This window comes from Macaca nemestrina, chromosome 4, assembly GCF_043159975.1.
Source record: "Macaca nemestrina isolate mMacNem1 chromosome 4, mMacNem.hap1, whole genome shotgun sequence".
NCBI lineage: Eukaryota > Metazoa > Chordata > Mammalia > Primates > Cercopithecidae > Macaca > Macaca nemestrina.
In genome coordinates, this window is record NC_092128.1 from 177,975,325 (window position 1) to 177,996,958 (window position 21,634).

Sequence of the window (21,634 nt, forward strand, 5' to 3'; positions counted from 1 at the left end):
ACACCTGTGCTGCCTAGAGGTGATTCACTTCTTTAGAATCCCTCCAATAATATTATTATTTTTCTAAGTGTCTGGAAGGTTGTATCTTTGTTTGCTAGGGTTGTCTACATTTGAAAACAAATTAATCAACATGCATTATATATATACATGTATATATATATATACACACACACATATATATGTGTGTATATATATAACTTTACAACTAACATTAGCCATTGAATAGTATATACCTAAATAGACTCTGGTTCTTTTATCTGATGAGATGACTAGAGGAGGGATGGCCAAATAAGGTTCATCTGGTTTCCCAGCTCTGATTGATTGGAACTGGCTGAAGGAAGGACTCTGAGACCACAACTGAGCACAGCAAGAATGAGTGCTGTGATCAATTATTGATGTCTGCAACAGGCAGGAGGGGAAGATGTGGCTGGCTGTCTGCATACCAGATAGTCCCCATCTTGAATACAGAATGAAGCATGTGGAGGGGACAGTGGGAGATAGGGCTTTATAGAGTGGTTGGGTTTTTGTTCAAAGGGCCTTGAGAAGTCTGTGCTGGATTCCTTAAGCAGTGGGGAATGGAAGAGTCTTGAGCATGATAGCAATATGACAAGAGCTGCACTTTTAGGAAACAAACTTGGCCATATGTAAGATGGACTGAAGTGGGGGAGGGTAACCAATCAATTAGGAGCTTTAATAAGAAAAAGCAAGAACAGAGCAGGTGTGGGGATGTTAGAACTGCCTTGGAGCAAATGATAACCATGAGATTCCCATTTCGGATGATTGAGAGGGTGTTTTAACTTATAAAGAAGGTAATTAATTTATAGAGAGTTTTATTCTTTTTATCTGTTTTCATGTAGAAAGCTTATTACACTATAGACATTATAAACACGTTTACTGAATATATAAGACAATAAATTAATGAATGAATGAAAAAGTAAATGAAAGTTAGGAGGAGGAGCTGGTTTTGAGGAAAAGAGGACAAGTTATATTTTATACGTTCTGAGTTTCAGGCGTTGGCAGGGCCCTCTGTAGAGATGTCCACAGTCCAGACATAGCTTTCCAGTTCACTTCAGACCTACCATTATACCATTGATGGGTTGTGGGGTCTTCCTTCTAAATGACTACTTCCTGCATATCACTTTCCATATAGCTGATTTATGATTTCCTTTTAGAAAACCATGCCAGTGGTCTTTACCTATGTAAAACAGTTGCAATTTATTGAGGAGTCCATTATGTGATATCATTTGTGGTACAATGTATCATTCAATCTTTATGGCTCCCTAATATTGGGGACAATATTATCCCCCTTCTACTGAGGTTATGAGCTCAAGTAGTAGAGTTGAGATTCAAATCCAAGTTGCCTTCCTTCTAAATTTTACCCCTGTTTATTTCCCCACATAGTCTTTCACTTCTAAGTGACACATTCTAGAAAATGCTCATGCCATGCTTCTGATTGCATGTTAACCAACGGTGCCTAGTGGAACCTCATCACCCCCGGCGTTTCCTACACTCCTTTCCCATTTATCCATTTCTCTTATCCATGATTTTCTGACCAATTAGCCAGTCTTTCCTACATTATACCCATCTTTCTTCTTATTGTGCATGCGTCCTCTTTTATGCATTCACTTCTACTCCTATTTCTCATTTTAGTACATACATGCACATGTGCATAATGATCACATGCATTTGCAGTGGTATTAAGAGAGTTTGCACCAAAAATGTGGGACAGATATGGGTGTGATGTGGTGTGTGTTCACCCAAAGCTGTTGGCTTTAATCAGGATTGCAAAGCTATACACACAGGACATAACTGTTTATCTTGGAAAATTAGTGGTTGGAACATCTTGGTGGTGGACTTGTTTCAAACTAAACACCTCTTCCCCAACCTTCAATGCCCTTCTGCAGAGCTGTTAGTGCATGAGTACTGTGAGATGCGTCCTTATTACATGCTACAAGTAGCCCTGCAGGTAGGAACCAGTGTTTCCAAATGTCTACGTAACTAGGTCAAATTACATCCAGAGCGAGGCTGTGTTGCTCTGATGCTGTTTACACTTATTTTCCATTGAAGCTAAGTTTCTAATGTTTTAGGTCACTAACAATGAATCCAACATCTGACATTTTATGAGCGGTGGGATGTTATCAATCCTTCAGCAAGTTTTGATGTGTTTTTTATGACTTCTGGCAAGTTGGAGTCATTAAGATTTATTACCAGAAAAGAGAACAAATACTGTTGTTTTACTATGTTCGATGTATAGTGAGGCGAAAGTAGAGTATTTTCAAGACCTATGTTCCTTTCGAAATAAAAAGTTCCTAGGTCTTGCCTTGGTCTTTGGGTTGGCTGGGCATGGCATGCAGTACACTGCACTGAACTCACTGGTGTGATGGACCCCATTCACGCACCACTCCAGACTTTCCTGGCTCAGTGACTTGGAGCTTGTCTTGCTCCTGGGTCTGGGTGGCCATGGAAATGGGGCAAAGGATACTGTCATAAAACCACAGCAGCTGCTATTGCCATCACAGACCAAAGAATTCCCATGTGTGATGCTCACTGACAAGAGGAGTCAGCTGGACCTGTGTGCTACTTGGCCAGAACTTACAGATGCTTGGATTTCCCAGTGGCTTCCTGGGGTTTCCAGGTAACAACTTGCAAGTGCAGGGGTGATTAATGCTGTATTGGGTGAATTTTTGAACAATGAGAGACAGTAGATGGGGAGAATCCAGTAGATAACTTGTATGCCTTTGTTCTAAGACACAGCTTTTCTGCATATGTCCTGAGAGAGCAAGGGCTTAGCTAAGTTTCTCATAAGCTATGACTAGCTCTGTGCCTTTTCTTTTGCTTTCACTTTTACTTCCTTGGAACTGTACACCCTGTTGCCCCACCCCAAAAAGCATAAAAGCTTTTGAGGCAAGTTCTTTTCTTTATCATCTTAGGCTAAGACTTTTTTGTCCATTCTACAGACTTTGAACTCTTGGAGGACTGAGGCCATGTCATTTTCATGTTTCTCTTGATTGCATCTAGATATTTATTTAACCCATGTTTGCTGAATGACAATGTCTGGCTGACTACCCAAAGGAAGTTCAACAAAGGGGATCAGAATCTCTCAATTCAGGGTGGCTTTGACATTCATGTCACACCGAACCTGCCACACAAATATTGCGACAGCTCGCTATGTCTTGGCAGATGATGGTGCTAAGCATCTTGGAGGTGCTAGCCTTGGAGGTGCTAAGGAGCTAAGAGGACTCCATTATATGAACACACAGGTCAATTCACATGCTGGTGCTTTAGCGGGGGCATTAAAGCCATTTCAGAGAAGCAGGAATGAAGAATATAGGAGCATCTTTGTGGACACTGGGTCTGCCGGTCTGGCAGTAACAGAGGAGGGCATAATGGACTGATGAGGTCAAAGCTGTCATGGATCCTGACTATTATGAAAAGAGGCCATGAGGGTGTGAATCAGGGAAAGAGGATGAAGGCAGGGGTGGGAGTTGGGTTGAAGAACTGGCAGATGATCCAGGAGGCCTCATAGGTTGAAGACTTTCAGCTACTCATTAGGAAACAGCAGGCATATTCTTTCATTTTTCCCCTTTTTAATTTTTTAGACTTTCCTATATTCATTTTCCCTCTCTCTCCCTTACTGCTATTATTTTTTCATATTTTTGATTCTTTGTTCTACATTTGATGATTCAAAATGTGACATCTTTACATTTAATGAATTCTTAACCCAGTGGCATATGTTTTGAAGTGTAAAATTAATAAAGAGGCTTAGAGAGAAAATAGAAATACACTTCTGTAATGAAAATAATGTGTCGCTCATGTGTTAGCTGATTCTAGTTGATGTGTTCTTGGGGAGCCTGAAGACAACCGAGAAACGGATCCTACAGCTGTGAGCTCTCCTTCCACTGCCTTGATTTCCTTAACGGAGTCACAGCATTGGCGATTCCTAACTGGGATGTGGTTAGACTTAAACCTTGGTTTAAATCCTCACTCTGATATTTGAACATCGTAAGAGTCAAGTGCCTGGTTTCTTAGTTTCTCATTTTTGACACAGATAATACCTTCACAAACACATATGGTATAAAGAAGCTGAAGAAAGAAATGAAATAATGGCTAAATATGACTTTGAACATATTCAACAAAACTCTCGGGTTCAGGAATTTTAGTACTGGTGGTAAGAATATGATTGCTATGAATGATAATAATAATTGAGCTAGCCTTTCAGTGAACAAATTGAGACACTTTTTTTGTAACCTGGGTAACACAGGGTTTCTCAACCTCAGAACTCTTGACATTTTAGGCTGGATGAATCATCACTGTGGAGAGCTATGCTGTGTATTGTAGGACGTTTCGGCTCATCTCTAACCCCTACCTATTAGATGCCAGTAGCCTCCCCTACTCCTGACGTCACATCCAAAAACGTCTCCTAACATTGCCAAATGTCCCTTCCTGGGTAAAATCTCTCCTAGGTAAGAACCACAGGGATACAGCATGTCCTCTAGAGCTATAGTTTTCCTCCTTCTATTAACGTGTTGACTAAAACTTCAAAAGCAAACATCATAGGTATCTCCAAACAGCAAATGGGCTAATGCAGTTGGTATACACAACAGTACATTTGCCAATGTTTATACAGAGCACATCGCTATACTCAGCTGCAGCCAGTGACAAACAGAATTCGGAGTTTACTTTCAGTGCACACTAAGAGGAGGCTAACATGGTGGGATAAAAAGCCAGGAGACTCCCCTTCCCAGAAGCCCCGCTTTGAATCACAACACATATGTGAGTAATGACTGTGAATTGAATTTATGACTCAAGTGCTGTTTGTCCGCATATATCAAATAAAATTTGAGACTTAAAGACACAAGCTGCCATGTTCATTTCCCCCTTATATTCATTTGTGATAACCATTTAGAATTCAACGCCCCCCACTTTTTAAAAAAAACAATAGCACTCTGTCATTTCCAGAAAATGTTTTAAATTAGTATAAAACTTGGCTAAATTTAGCTTTTATAGAAGAAAGAATAAAACATAATTAACTGTTTAAAGAAGAAAACAGAAACCACATGAAGGAATGAGACTTGCTGGCGAGAAATCTAACAGTAGTGCTTGGTAGCTAACCCATCTCCTGTGTAACAGATGTTCACGAATTTAAATGGAAACAGGATGGGCGTCCACATAGAAGGCATTTGTGATAAAAAGCTGCTAACTGCGTAAATGTATGAGGCTGCTACAGGTGTGGCATTTCATCTAATTGCCCAGGGATGGGACTGCAAGAACACTCGAATGAGCAAAGGAGAAGGAAGTCTCAGCGTGGCAAGAAATATTGACAGATAGAACGCTTAGCAGGGTCCTGGCCGGGAGGCCCCGTGAGTGCAGTCTGCTTGCTGTAATTGCCAGCCGGAGTGGAAAAGACTCTGTTTTAAAGCTCTCGAAGCATTCATCTCTGGTTTTAGCAGAACATATAACATCTTCTGTGATTTCTGTGTAAATACTTGACAGTTGAAAAGAATTCTTTTTTTTCCTCCTATCCAGACTAGAATTTATGGTGGTTTAGTGGGAAAAGGGGTTAATTTGATTTAAAAACTGAAAATGATTCTCTGTTTGGCTTTTTAAAAAGTATTTATTTAAAAAACTCTGGGCAGAACAGACAGAGGGGAGACAAAGGACTCTATTGTGTGACTGACCTAGGCGTGCCACGTCTCTTTGCTCCCTACACAGACAGAGGCCTGGCCTGAAGCACGCAAGATTATGCACACATGGGTCCAATCTTTGTCACCTGTCACCTAATAAAGCCTCATTGAATCAAAGACCAGGTTATCATTTATTTTGCTGGACTGACTTACGCAACATTCTCTCTTTAATGTCGTCTTTTCTTAATACTCAAACTATTATTATTATTGTTGTTGTTACTGTCATATTTTAAAAACACAGATGGACCTGGGAATATGCCACTGTAACATTGTGGCCGTCAGCCAAAAAAATAAAAAAAGTACAATAACCTATTGTTGAGCTGGAACTCCTCCAGTGATTCACAGGCTCTGGGGATAATGTCTCTGAAATCATCCCAATAAGTTAATCGATGAAGTTTTCTTTTATTCCTCAGTTTATACATTTTATCTCCTCTGCAAGGCACAACTTAATAATAAATTAAATAACCATCAAGCATATTGCAAGATTACCTCATTAACGGTCACTTTTTATTTGAAGTCATTCTAAATATTCAAGGAATAGTTTCTTTCCATTGGAAAAAAATGCTGAGAAACTGGATCGGAAAATTTTTTGATGCTCAATGTGGGGTTCTGGGCTCATCTTTTATGTTCTACCAGCTTCTATGAGGTGATGCAGTTTCCCAGGGAAAAAAACAGAAAGAAAAGATACAATACCCTGTTGCCTGGGGGCAGGAAGAGAACATCCCTGCTGACTCAGTGATCCTCCTTTTCACCTGCCTTTCTGGAGATTTTCAACAGAAAATGCCAGGTGAGGTTGAGCTTTCTTTTTCTAAAATTGTTTTCTCTTTGACTCATGGATTTAATGGTAACACAAAAGGTCCCCATCTCTAGAAGAAATTGGAAGTTAAGTTTATCATCTCTTCTTTTACATATTTTCCCCAACATGCCAAATCTTACTTCATTGAAGGCTTTGATAATGCAGGCAGTCCTGCATTTCAGATATGCATAGTACCATGCTATTTAGTGACATTTATGGGTTCTGTAGTTTACATTTTGATTAATAGGAACAATTAATAAATCATGAGTTATATAATATTCACACAGTGAAAAGCCTCAACGTTACCATGAGGTGACTGAGATATTAAATGCCTATATGTATTGAATATGACTTTTTTGAAGTAGTCTCATGCCAATTATCTTCCCAGAAGAAGTAAAGTCGTTCTGCTTATCTTCTTTCACTGAGTCGTCTCCATCAAAACAAAAAGTAAGTGAATCCTCCTCAGAACTTAATATTTAATTAAGCTATTCCAGTTACTAATTTAGGGCTAAATTAGGTTCCTACTAGAATGAAAAATTGGAATGGCTTTATTCTCTCTTAAGCTTAGAGACATTCTCTTAGTCTAATATCTTGCTCAGGGTCTAACGTAGACAAGTTTTATTTTCTAGTTCTTTCATTTTCTTTCTGCTCTGCAATCCTCCTCCTCCATACCTCCTCCTTCTTCTCCTTCTTCTTCCTCCTCCCTCCCTTCTCCTACTCTCCCTCCTTCTTTTATTCTTGGAAATTAATGCTTTGCTGTATGTGGAGATCTTCCTGACCTGCCAAATGCCACATCTGTCTGAAAATGATGAACACACATTGTTTAAAAATGAGGCTGGAAACTTGGCCTTTCATTAAAACCTCTGTAACAAATACCATTCTGTTTCTTCTCAATATTTTCTTGTGCTTGATATAATCATTTATAACAATCCCTATTATGTTTTTGCTTGCACATAGAGTAGCAGAAGGAATAACTTTCTGATAATACCTTTTCATCAGAAAGGCTCCTGAGAATAATCTGATGGTAAAATGTGATCTTGGTTTTGTTACCTATCTGTCAAAGTGTTGAGATCAAGGGATTTTATTCTTCTATTGGCAAAACTCATAGTTACAAGATTTTTCTAGATTTGGCTCAAACAGAGGCAAATTTCTTATTTTAAATGTTTCCTTCACAAAAGTTTTATAGATGAAATTCATAAATAAATCAGACGACTAGTTCATGAACATACTCTGCCAGTATCTGATACTTTGTAAAAACAAGTAAATGGTTGCTGTATCTGATAGGTGCTTTCTACATTAGAGAATCCTAATGGATCAAATATTGGGTTTTCCACAAAAAATTATCCTCTGGAACAAAACAATTCAAGAAACAGAATGTGATACTTTGCTAGGCTCAACAGATACACTTTCTTATTCTAACAGCTGCCTCTGCAGACAACAGCATCAGATGAACAAATATTATTTTCATAGCAGAAATGGTCATGTGTCTGCTGGGCTGCCTATTGACGATGCGGTCATTTTGCCTCTTTGTAGTTTTATCTACTACTAAAATAGACTTTGATTCTTCCATTGGAGAAGAATATAATGATCATGTGTGATATGTAGGAAAGTTACACGTTCATAGCAGAAAACATGTAAGACAGAGTTTGCCCAGGCAAATCCGGGTCCACCTGCCATATCAGAATGAGAGAAGAAAGAGGGGTCCTCTGGTCTCAGTCTTGAGCACCTTAAACACACACTAGCACTCGGGCCCCAGGGAGGTTTGGAACGTAAGCACCAAGAATTCCCCACCACAACAGGGGCTAACTAGAGAGGGTCTAAAAAAAAACCTTTCCATCCAGGGAATCGAAACATATCTGTGAAGACAACAGCCTGTGGAAGCTGTTGTTTTAGGGAAGACGTGTTAGGGAAGATCCCAACCAGCTTCTACAAGGGTGGTTTGGAAAGTTCTAGAACATTTCAAATGCTGTGATCTTTGTATCACTTTGTTTCCAGTTTTTTTGTTTTTATTTTTTCTTCCTCCCAGACAAGACCTTTCAGGTTAGCCCAACAATTGTGCAACACATAACCAAGCTGCCTCTCCCCTTCCTATTTTCTTTTGTTTTTAATTTAAAGGGAAATCAACAGCCACCACCCATTTCATGATTGCAATGACGAGGCTGGAGCATTTCAACCTCATAACTTTTCTGGATTCTCTTCCGTGTCCAAACAGATTTTTGTTAAAAATCACGTTAGTTTCTTCTGGTACACAGTAAATTCCTATGGCTTTTGCTGTGCATGCCTCATGGGTGGTGTGAGTTGAGAAAAAAATGCCAGAAAGTGGCTACTGAGAATCTTGTGGAATGGAAGCTGTCAGTGGGATGGGGAAACATTAATGATTTATGAGGAAAATTAATGACGGCAGTTTCCACATGAGCCCCAGCCTAGAATTCTTGGATCCTAAGTAAAGGGTTCCATGTGGTCTCCCAAGTGGTACCCAGTCATTAGTTCTTTAATGTCCCTGTTAAAAGTGTTTTATGTTAACCATCAAAATCTAGAATTTCTCAAGCAAAGTTCTAAACACACAGAAAATAATAAATGGCACCCAGCAGGAATAATTTTCCTCCTGGTTTTTAACATCAATTCTTTGATAGCACAATACGCACATTCTTATATGTATGAGTGCAGGTGAATATACATATATACATATACATTCTCTAACCCAGAGACAGATTTAAAAGGAGAATTTTCATCCTATGTGCTTTATGCCCTACGTCAGAGTTGAGGGAAGAAACAAGATCAGCTACACTGAGTTTTGTTCTAGGAGCAAAAGGCTTGGAAACTCTTCAGAAGTTTCTCCTCTAACCAGTTCCACTTAGCCTTGAACTGTGCTGCTCCCCACATGAGGTAAGAAGATGCTTCATCTAGAACTTTCCGAAGTGGTGCAGGAATTTAGATACACTTAGGGAATAGTAGGCATCCCCTCCATTGATCTCAGAAACCTTTGGTTTGTGTTTTGGGCTCTTTCAAAAATATATTTGCTCTCTTCAAGTTGGACTCAGGTCTAGATTGCCTTCTTGATGTCAGCAATGATCCAGTACTATTAAAACATCAGCACAGAGAACTAGAAATGATGGATCTTGTCACTGCCATAGAATTGTGGCTACCACTTCCATGCAGAGTATGGAATGGTCTTTCCTCAGGTTCCTGTATGCTAAAGGTCTGGACAGAGTTACTCTGTCCCTTTCTCTAGCCTCAGTCATCTGACCAGTGTGTGAACAACAAGAGTATCCTCTGATAAGCCTTCATCCACCACTGTGACTATCACTGTGTTCCCGCTAATGTCCAGGAGTCCCTCTGGCTCCCTTTAGCCTCCGTGCCTCCAGGGTGCCTGTGGTAGGAGCAGAGGGAGCTAGTAGCTCCCTGCTAATGCTAACCATGTTCTAAAACACTAGTACAAAGTCTCCCTCCTCCTTTCCTCCTGGAACTTCTCTGTTCCTGCAGCAACTCCTGGAACTCCTCCTGAATACAATCCACCTGCTGTTTTGTGAGAATAGCTTTCTGTTCTTCCACGTGGGTTCAGATTTTTGCCCAATTCAACACATCCTGAGCAGGGCATCTAACTTCAATACACAGAGAGCCTGGCTATGAGACACAAAGACCTACACAAACGTGGGGCCAAAGAAACATACTTTGCTTTGTGGGTCTTAACATAATCTACCAATCAGTCTTTCAAAATTCTTGTCTTCTCATGTATGACATGTTAAGACTCTTACTAAAGAACTCACTTAAATGTCAGCCCATATACTCTGCAAAAAAATGTTTTATCTCTATTCACCTCCATTCTTTTTGAAGGCTATTTTACTAAAGCCAGATAACTGGAAGATTAATGTACAGAATCTGATTTCTTAATGGTATGGAAGGCTGAAAATGGTTTTATTGTTTGATGTTGAGCTATAGATGATGATTTCCTTTTCTTTTATTCCTTCCTTTTTTTTTTTTTTTTTTCTGAAGGTTGGAAGATTCTTTAATGAGAGACATATTCAGCAAGTCAAAGCTTGTAAGCTTACTTCATCTCAGTAATGTGGAAAACTCCTTAAACTGTTGATTTTCTTTTGGAAGGCCTTCTGAACTATGCAAAATATCATCTGATTCCTCAAGGAAAACTAGGAAACAATGAAGAAAAAGTCCCTTCAAACTTTATGAATGTCTTGGTCACCCCCTGCTGCACCCATAATACCAGATTGAATTAGTGAGATTCGAATACCAGAGATTTGAGGGTACTGGGATATTTAGAAATCATTCCCCGAGGCTCCGCCTATGTTGGAGTGAGCCTCTGTGCTCACAGGGACGGAATTTGGGGCCAGATCCCAGTGTTGGTTCAATTATTGGGCGAGATGGTCTTCCATAGCTTATTTTATATTGCAGTTTTCCAAGATTTATAAGACTGCATTTTTGGACTTTCTCTAAAGCACTCAAGCAAAAATACTCCTTTGCCTGTACACTGATGACTGTATGTGGTAAGGCTATACAAATGTGTACAAATTTGTACCAATACTTTAACTTTATTGGTCCACTTGCAGGTTGCACAGTCACTTGACCATCATTCACCATTTACCTCAAGATGCCTTTCTTCCCTCTGCTCTGAGCTCAGGTACAAGTGTCCATTATTGCTCTAAGAGCTAGTCTTGACTGGACTTAATTGATATTTCCATTAGTCTGATGAATACAAATGGCATTAAATACCAGGATCAGACACAAATTGAATATGAGTGATCCTTTGCAGCCACCTGGGAAGGGTGAGTGGGGATTTTTAAGGCAGAGTGGTGAGGACAATTAGCAGGGCTAATGGACCCTTTCCATGGGTGAGATGACACCAGATGCCCCTCTCTTGCTGGCACTCAGTGCACACTGAAGTCTGCATTGATCTAGATGGCAAATCACACTGGTTTCAGAGCCAGGAGGCTCCACTCAGCATGGCACAGCTTTGTGTTGTGAGAGGAAAAGAGTGAGGCAGCAAGTGAGCTTAGAGCCTGGGTCAGGTTGAAGGAAAGTTTCCCTCTTTCTCCCTGGACCAGATGCACGTATCAACTGTGAACCCTGAAGTCGAGTCAAGCTCCTAGGACTGCCTCCCTGTGTTGGGCTGAGGGCAGCGAGTACAGCTTTTAACCCGTGTCCCTTCTGCCCGCATTGGCACACGGTCCATCCCTGAGCAGTTGGGGGATATGGAAAGCATAAAGGCACAGGGTCCACAGGGACAATCAATCATGTCATCAAGATCAGCTTCTGAAGGAAACAAGCACAAATGTTTCAGTGAAAACAAACTAATTTCATTCTGACTGTTCTACTGTTCGGGGTTTTATGACTGTGTTTTTCACCCTGTGTGGAAAAATACAAAGAACTGCCCAGGAACTGAAAACCAGAAAAGAGTCTGTCTTGAGAAACATTTCCCCCTTTAACTTCTTTGCTGTCTTTACCAGATGTACCCATCCAGGCTCCAAAATGAACCACACAATGGACCTTCGGCCCATTCCAGCACACAATAACTCAACAAAGGATGCTTAAAACATTAAAAGGATCTTGACAAAGTGCTTTACATGAATTGCCAGTTTTCCAGTTGTTACACCGAAGAAAGATAAGGGGATCAATGGATCAAAATCCATCTTACTTCATACAAAAGAGAGAAGTTATAGAAAGCCAATATGGCTTGGGGAGGGAACATGGAGTCAGTCCCGGTGTGGGGCCAATGATTTTGCCAGGTGAGATTCCTTCGGTTGTTTATGTTGATAAAACCCTTAAAGAGGCTCAGAGACAAATAAAATTCACTCTTTGGGGTTGCTCTAAAGCACTAAAGTTAAAATTACCCGTATATTGGCAACTGGATTTTGCAAAATTGTGGGGAGAAAACTTGGAACCCTCGCAAATCCTCCTACACAAATGTTGAGCTAAATATTTTCACTTTATAGTCGCTTGACAGAGATGGTAGTGGTGGAAGTTACAGAAAGATTTGCCGAAATAGAGCATTTGCTTATATCACACCCTTTCGCTTTTCCCCAAATCTTTTCCTTTTGAATAGTATAGGAAGAAAAAAAGGAGTTTTAGGAAATAATTTCTTGTGCTTACCATAGCCCTCAAGACTTTTTTTTTTTACTTTTTTAAGATGAAGTCTTGCTCTGTCACCCAGGCTGGAGTGCAGTGGTGTGATCATAGCTCACTGTAGCCTCAAATTCCTGGGCTCAAGTGATCCTCCTGCCTTAGCCTCTCAACTACCTGGGACTAGAAATGCATGCCTCTGGGCCTTACTAATTATTTTTGTCTTTTGTAAAGGTGGAGTCTCACTATGTTGCCCAGGCTTGTCTCAAACTCCTGGCCTCAAGCAATTCTCCAGCTGGCATCCTAATGTGCTGGGATTCCAGGCATAAGCCATTGTGCCTGGCCCCAACAATTTTCTTATTCTTTGAGTTTCTCAACTGTACTAAACAAAGCTAGATAATTCCCCCGAATTACACAGGAATCAGTGTAAAATTGTATAGATTCACACCATGTGATACTTCTTCAGCCATTCTTCTGAGAATTTGGCAAGGAGACTGTAAGTTTCGATTGGTTAATATTTATGTGGGTACGAATGCCAGCACCGAAATATGTGGTTAAATATTATATTGCTTTGGGTGGTTGGCCTGATGTGAGTGCTTCCTCTAGCACAAATGTCATTTGGCAAACTTGGTTCTCACAGTTCAAATGAAGTCTACGGTGGAAGAGGAGAGGCTGTCGTCTCCTCTTAGGTCAGATGGCACATGCTGCAGTGTGAATGGCAGAATGGGGAGGCTTAGGTCTGGGTTTTCATGGCTAGAGAATATACTAACCATCAAAATCATGTTGTGGCCATTAACAGGATTATCTTATTTTCAGTAATTACTAACTATACTATATGAAAGACAGATAGTATAATAACTAATAACTAACTATATGAAAGACAGATACTTTCAATGTTAATACTCCCACTGTGAATGAATTGTGTGTTTAACAGATGGCTTCTGACTTATTGGGAAGTTGTTAGAACATCAAAGTGCAGCTTATGAGGCCTGGCAAATTATGTATTTGAGTTTAGTTTTTTGTTTCTAATGTTACCTTCCAAATGATCTGTTTCATAACTAAGATTAATATGAGCACAGTTAAATAAGTTATTTCATGGAGAACAGGCATGCCAATATAGATATTATCAAGATGTGTAATTTGCAAAAAATATTTGTTGAGTATCTGTGATGTGCCAGCCATATATTGCTAAACATTTATTGATCACTTACAGATATGAACTATAGTATGTACACATCTACGGTTTCAGATGGAGTATAGCATCATATTTACATAAAATACATAAAATACAGCCAAAGCCATCCTAGAATTTTTCTTTTTCAAAAATAAAACAATTCTACAATCTCACAAACATATTCGGGTCCATTTCTCTGTGCTTACAAACATGCTCAGGCTTGCCCAATGAGTGGAACCCATCATCCCTTGACCTTGGCCTCACAGCTGACCTTCTTTGAGAGTACATTTTCCCCTACCCACTCCTCTGCATACCTCATACCCCACAGAAAGCAGCCTAATTTTCCACCTCCAAATTCTCACTATCTTCCACTCCTCAGCACCAGGAACCTGCTTTTTACTCCCACTGCTCTCCTGAAATTGCTTTCTCAAATGTCAAGGTACCACCAGTTGATTCAATTCTTCCCTCCCAGACTTCTCTGCAACACCCTTGAAAATGCCTTCCTTGAAAAGCTCTCTACCCTTGGTATGTTCTCCACACTGTGGCAACTCGAGACTTTTCTTTACCTCTCTGACAGCTCCTTTCATCTTCTTTGTTCTTGCTCCCTAAAGTAAGATTCTTTAAGGCTTTCTTTGCTGTCTGTGTACAACCTTCTTGTAGAACTTGGGCATTTCCTGGGCTTTGACTATTATGTCTATGAATGTGAACTATCGAAGCTCTTCCTCCAGATCTGGCTTCTCTTCGGACTCCAGTCCCATGTCTGCATTTGCTACCTGGACGCCTCACCTCTTGATGAGTTTGGGAACTCAATATATCCCGAAGCAAACTCATTGACTGCTTCTCACCAAGGATCTTCTCTTCCTGGTTTTCCAGGTTTGGACATATTCTCCTGTTCTTCCAGCCACCATGTAGTCACAAACATGGGCTCTCCCTCTTAATTAGTTGCCCAGTTCTATCCATCCTACCTTCACTATAACAAGTGACTGTCCCACTTTTAGTTAGTCCTGCCACCTCCTCTCTTCAGCTCTTCATGAATCCCCTCTCTGACCGGCTCTGCCTCATGCCAGTCTCTTTCCATGCTCCATTTCATGTCTCATGCATTCTCCAGATGAACCTTGCCAAAGAAATGATATCACTGTGACATTTCTGTCTTCAAAAATGCCTTATTCTATCCTGACCCTCCAAATTAATGTTTTTAACCTTTTCTCCTGCTCTTTCTCAAGCATGTAGCCATGGTCCCACAAATACTTGGGGGGAGGTTCAGATCACACAGCACATTCCCCTCTGCCCACCTTGTATGTGCCCCTAGAGCTGGGTGGGCTCTTCTCCTTCACACCTCTGCACTTGCCATCCTTTAAGGCTCAGTTGTGTTGCCACACTCTCCAGGAAGACTTCCTCTTTTGGTGATGTTTGGGAAGTTACAATAAAGTGCTTTTCCATAGCTTGACGTGATTCCTGTGCTATATAAGACTGTGGAGGGTCTCATATCAATACAGTAACATGTGGTTGATGAATCAACTTAGGAAGTGGCTGCTGGGGCAGAGCTTTATTTATCAAAGGGTACAGCTCCGCAAGTGGAGTGTACAAGAGCTTCCTGGGTCAGGGCTGTCTGGTGACCGACAGACATGGACGGGGTGGCAGTCATAAGTGAGTCTGGGCTGTGACATTTTGGCTCTCTCTAGGTTTTCTCATTTATCACAAAGGGACTGGTAATTCCTATGTGACTCTACATGTAGGCATCACATGTCGCTGAACTCCAGAGAAAAGGTGAACTTGTCCACCTTCAGACTCATGCACTTGCGTCCCACTAGGTCCTGCCTTGGGTCTGTAATTAGCTACTTCTCCTCACCTTAGTTAAGCAGTCTCACTCTTTACAGACCACCTCAAAGGCAAATTCCACCACGGTCTTTCTTCAACCCATGGTCATAACACTCTCTCCCTCTTCTGACCACACATGGCAGTCTATCTGTGCCTCAAGTGTCTCAATGACTGTCCTCCCTGGCTTTGCATGTGTCATCTTACCAAATGGATTATAAGACGTTTGAGTCTAGAGACTAAATTTTATTTATTATTCTAATGCACAATATAGCCCTGTGTTCATAGCTGGGATTTAATACATGTTAGTCGAATAAACATTGAAGGATGAAGTTTCAGATTTTTTTGGCTACCATTACTCTCAGCTATGTTGATGTAATGATACGCGTGTGCCATATAAACATGTATCTATTTACCAATCAGCTGCTCAAATTGATGACTTTTTACAAGGCTTCTAGGTGGGGCGGCTTTTAGAATAAAGATGAACACCCACACCCACACTCTCACATGAATGACTGAACAATCTCACATTTTATTATTTATAGAAATACATCTGGATAGGCTACACCTTCATTTATTTCCTGCAAGCAGAAATCCTCATCATTATAAGGAAGCCCTGTCTTTTGTTTTTGTCCATTTTTTTCTTCCCTGATGTGTTCACAAACATGTCCCATGGATGACAGGAACGCACAGCTGTTTCACTGGTGGTATAAATAATGTTCACAGAAGCCCTGTCTGTCATGGTAAATGGCACAAAAGACTCTTTTCCTCCACAGAAGCCTTTATTTTCCTCCCTGTATTTCCCTCAGAGGCCCACCACAGTCTGAAGGGACTTCACAGCTGTGCTGTCCACGAACCTACTCCTAACTTCCAACCTTTCCCCAAAGCGTTTCCTCTGAGGTCCTTGTAGAAGTGCCTCTGGACAATGTGGGACGTTGCTAACATTTGGAAACTGACTGTTGCACGGCGAGGAAGCATTTGTAGACCTCTGAGTTCAGTTCTCTGAGGACGTTTCACCTTCTTTGCTCACATCCAAGCCTTGGACCCCAACACCCAGTCAGCTCCCCTCCTGTGGGTTTTCCGGGGTGCTGTTTCATCTCTCTCCCCATTACCCTCACCATCCCCACTCCCACCCAGACATTAATTCAAAAGAAATCTTTTTTTCTGGAGGGGGGAGGTTTCACTTTCGAAATGAAGGCTCATATTTCAGTTCTAGATTTAGAATAGGTAAATATTTTTAAAAACCATTTCTTCATATACATTAAAAAGGGCTCTATAAACCAAACAACAATAGCAACAGCAATACCTCTCCAACGACAGCTGCAGAAACTGCCGATGTGCACCTAACCTGACCTCAGGGGGCCATGCCAGGGGCCTTGTGGAAGAGGATCAGTCCATCTGTGCCCCACCTCAAGCAAGAGTGACTTACATTTCATTCCTCTGTATTCATTCTCTTGGGGTTTCCAGCCACAGAAGAACTTTTTAAAAGTTCTATATAGGAATAGGCTCTGAGAGGAGAATTTTTCAGAAGAGGTCTAAGGTGCTCTGCTTAAATTACTCAAGGTCCAGGCTCTCAGGGACAGGGCCATGGCTCACAGGCATTTGCTCTGGGGCTACGAGAATGTGGGATGAGAATGAGGTGGTATCATTTGTGGATGTGATGGTCTACCCTTCCCTAATTTCCTAATTTGGGAATGACTGACAAGGATGGGACTACCTGGAGAGCTGGGACAGTACACAGCAGACCACTTACAGCCGGTCTCCAGGGTGCCTAAACAAGGGGATGTGCAGAATTTCTTTCTTTTCTTCCTTTTTCTTTTTCTTTTCTTTTTTTTTTTTTTTGAGATGGAGTTTCACTCTTGTCGCCCAGACTTGAGTGCAGTGGCATGGTCTCAGCTCACTGCAACCTCCGCCTCCTGGGCTCAAGCAATTCTCCTGCTTCAGCCTCCTGAGTAGCTGGGATTATAGGAGCCTGCCACTATGCCAGATAATTTTTTAAAAAATTTTATTTTAAGTAGAGATAGGGTTTCACCATCTTGGCCAGGCTGGTCTTGAATTCCTGACCTCGTGATCTGCCCACCTCGGCCCTCCCAAAGTGCTGGGATTACAGGCGTGAGCCACTGTGCCCGGCCGGGATGTGCAGAATTTCCTGCCTGGAGAAGTTCATTTATTTCCTTCCCTACCCCATCCCCCCAAAACAGCTACACTGCCTGGAGATTTGGAAGAAAGGGATGAACAGATGTTTGTGATGTTGTAGTTACATTTGACCTAAACGTGGGGGAAATGAGCTAAATGACACACCAAAGTCCTTTTCACTAAACAACCAGTGTCAGTAGAGCAAGTAGTTTAAATATTGCCATTAGCTCACTTTTGAGGTTTACTGGGGAGTTTTACTAATGGCAGGATTCAAAAACAGTAACCTCTGTCTTATTGAATAGATGCTCCCCAGCTGCTGAACTGTAAAGTTAATTTCTGGAAAGTGAATTGTGTTTGTCATTTTTTAAAAACACACTTTTCTGTAATAAAAGCAGAGATGCCACCTTCAGCAGAGAAACATTCCAGTGAGGCCGGGTTGAATGCTTTGTTCGGCCAAGGAATGGTTAAGGTGATGTTTGAGAAGGTAACCCACCAGTGGAACGAGGCAAGAGAACTTTGTATACTACATTGGCCTCCCCTAGGTGTGCTTGTTAATTAAGAGTAAAACCACGAAGGCAGCTCCAAACCCAAGCGCTGTGGGTGTGACGCCCGCGCCGGTGAGGGCAGGCTGATGGAGGCTGTGCTGAGATTGCCGTCCTGTCACAGTGTGGAGTGGGAGTGGGAAAGGAGCCTCCTACTCTCATCGTCAGCCCATGCACAGCAAATGTTCACTAGTCATATCCTTTCTGTCAAGCGAGGATCTAGGCCCTGGGAGTACAAGGATGAATAATACACGAGGCCCTTCTTCAAGGAATTTATAGATCCTTCAGGTAAACCAGGTGATGTCCCTCCAAACCGACCGGCATAAAGCAGATGACGATGGCCTTGACATCTTCTGCTGAGGATAACAGAATCACTGCTGAACTGACATCGTAGGATCATAGAATTTTCTAACAGGAAGCAGCCTTAGAGATCTTTCACCAAATTGAGTTAAAATGAAATGATTGTTATAGTTCCTTATAAACTGCCAAATGCTAAACAAACATGATTATTATTTGGTGGAAGCCCCTCAGTTGCGGAAGGAGAGAGACTGATACAAAGTTAAGTTATGGCCACAGGTCTTCTAGCTACGTTGTTACAGGTACAGCCACATTGTTACATAGCTGTATTGTTTAACATTCACAACCCGCATCTTATTTTGTTGTTTAGTACACATAACTAATATTTTATTTTTCAAATTATATTACAAATAACAGAAATTGTGAGAAAGAAACTGTATTGAGGAAATATTGGAAAGTAATTTTGTACTGCCGATGTAGAGTATAATGAACAAGAATAGCCTATAAGCAAAAAGATTCAAACTCTTACAAGGAAATGCTTAGGTAATAATTAACTGCACATATAGGCTGGGCTCAGTTGCTCATGCCTGTAATCCCAGCACTTTGGGTGGCCAAGGCAGGCGGATCACTTGAGGTCAGGAGTTCAAGAACCAGCCTGGCCAACATGGCAAAACCCCATCTCTACTCAAAATAGCTGTGTGTGGTGGCGGGTGCCTGTAGTCCCAGGATGCTGAGGCAGGAGAATCGCTTGAAACTGGAGGCAGAGATTGCAGTGAGCTGAGATTGTGCCACTGCACTCCAGCCTGGGCAACAGCTAGACTCTGTCTCAGAAAAGTTACATTTCAGAGAGGATACGTGGTAGGCAGAGTTCCTGTGGATGGACCCCCAAGATTTCCCACCGTAAGACCCACAGGTGTCCATCTCTGTGCTGACTTCCAGCGTGGTTTAGGGGGGGCACTGACATTCTGCAGAATCCCAGAGAATATAATTAAAGTTCTGTTTATAAATCCTTTGTTGACATTTAGTGACCGATTGTAGTGCTACTGATGCTTTGCTCTCTAATAGCTCATGATGAAGTTTGTTAGAAGAGACATTAGCAGCAATTTGTCAACAGCCTCTGGAAGCCAAGTGACAAGGTGTTCGTGTTTTACGGTGCTGCCAGTGTTAGACATATCCTTGCAGGTGGGGAATCTTCATCCCCTCATCAGCCCAAGGGATGGTTCCCATGGGTGACTCAGATGTTTTGAAGCCACACCATAACGAATTCTAAAAGTCCGTGAGAAGTGGAATGACAGCAATCCCACCAAAGTGGCCTTTGCCACTCAAACTTGAGAAGCTGCATGTGATTCCTTTTGTGTCATTCTAAAGAACTATAATTCTTTTGAATAGGAGAATTTCTTTTAAAAATAGTATGGAAGTTCTTTAGTTTAATTAGATCCCATTTGTCAATTTTGGCTTTTGCTGCCATTGCTTTTGGTGTTTTAGATATAAAGTCTTTGCCTGTGCCTATTTCCTAAGTGGGAGAAATTTTTTGCAATCTATCCATCTGACAAAGGGCTAATATCCAGAATCTACAAAGAACTTATATAAATTTACAAGAAAAAAACAAACGACTCCATCAAAAAGTGGGTAAAGGATATGAACAGACACTTCTCAAAATAAGACATTTATGCAGCCAACGGACATATGAAAAAATGCTCATCATCACTGGTCATTAGAGAAATGCAAATCAAAACCACAACGAGATACCATCTCACGCCAGTTAGAATGGCGATCATTAAGAAGTCAGGAAACAACAGACACTGGAGAGGATGTGGAGAAACAGAAACACGTTTACACTGTTGGTGGGAGTGTAAATTAGTTCAACCATTGTGGAAGAGAGTGTGGCTATTCCTCAAGGATCTAGAACTAGAAATACCATTTCTAGTTCTAGAAATACCCAGCAGTCCCATTTCTGGGCATATACCCAAAGGATTATAAATCTTTCTACTATCAAGACACATGCACACGTATGTTTATTGCAGCACTATTCACAATAGCAAAGACTTGGAATCAACCCAAATGTCCATCAATAATAGACTGGATAAAGAAAATGTGGCACATATATGCCATGGAATACTATGCAGCCATAAAAAGGATGAGTTCATGTCCTTTGCAGGGACATGGATGAAGCTGGAAACCATCATTCTCAGCAAACTAACACAGGAACAGAAAACCAAACACTGGATGTTCTCACTCATAAGTAAGAGTTGAACAATGAGAACACATGGACGTAGGGAGGGGAACATCACACACTGGGGCCTGTCAGGGGATAGGGGTCTAGGGGATGGATCGCATTAGGAGAAATACCTAATGTAGGTGGTGGGTTGATGGATGCAGCAAACCACCATGGCATGTGTATACCTATGTAACAAACCTGCACATTCTGCACATGTACCCCAGAACTTAAAGTATAATAACAATAATAAAAGAATATATAAATGGCTATTAAAATTCGAAAAATAATAGTATGGAATTTGCCTGTCATTATACTGGGGGACCTGAAGTGGCAATTTGGCATCACTTGGTGCTTTTTATTCATACATGATAATTGCTGGCATGAAATGGAGTCAATACATATGCTTTGAAGGAGTGAATTTATATTTAAGTTTGCAATGGCTTTGTAATTCTACAGCTCTCTTATTTAATTATTTCATTTAATCATCTCATCAACACCTCTCTAGAAAGTAAAAAATAACGTTCTCATTTTACAGAAAAAGAAATTGATGTCTGGGAGGTTTAATATGTCCAAGATGCATAGGCCTGCGCAGCTGGTCTTTCTTCTTATTTTCAGGTCGTAATTACTGTTTGCTGGGAACATACTGGCTGCTGGTGCTAGGCAGGTCTTTTGTTCCTCATTAATTACCTCCTAACACCAGGAGGCAGGTAGGTCTTTTTATCTCCAGTTTTCAGATAAAGCCTCAATGAGGTTATGTAATTTGAGCTGAATCACACAGGCTATGTCTGATCAAGCTGGCATCTAATTGCAGGGCTTGCTACTCAAGAGGATGCGACCTTCCTGCCACCATCCAGCTGCCCTTCCAACTAAAGTATAAGGCTATTGCTATTTCCATTTTTA

At 41.1% G+C, this 21,634-nt stretch overlaps 1 protein-coding gene and 1 long non-coding RNA gene across 24 annotated transcripts in view; one reads left to right on the top strand and one right to left on the bottom strand.

Moving 5' to 3' along the window:
* The window catches only part of LOC105472675 (RUNX family transcription factor 1), a 1,100,727-nt gene that overhangs the window by 143,868 nt on the left and 935,225 nt on the right, over positions 1-21,634 (bottom strand). The window lies entirely within an intron of this gene.
* LOC139362999 (uncharacterized) lies at positions 6,336-10,584 on the top strand. The gene is made up of 3 exons (XR_011622814.1): positions 6,336-6,471; positions 6,869-6,927; positions 10,474-10,584. It is a non-coding gene; the product is annotated as an uncharacterized lncRNA (long non-coding RNA).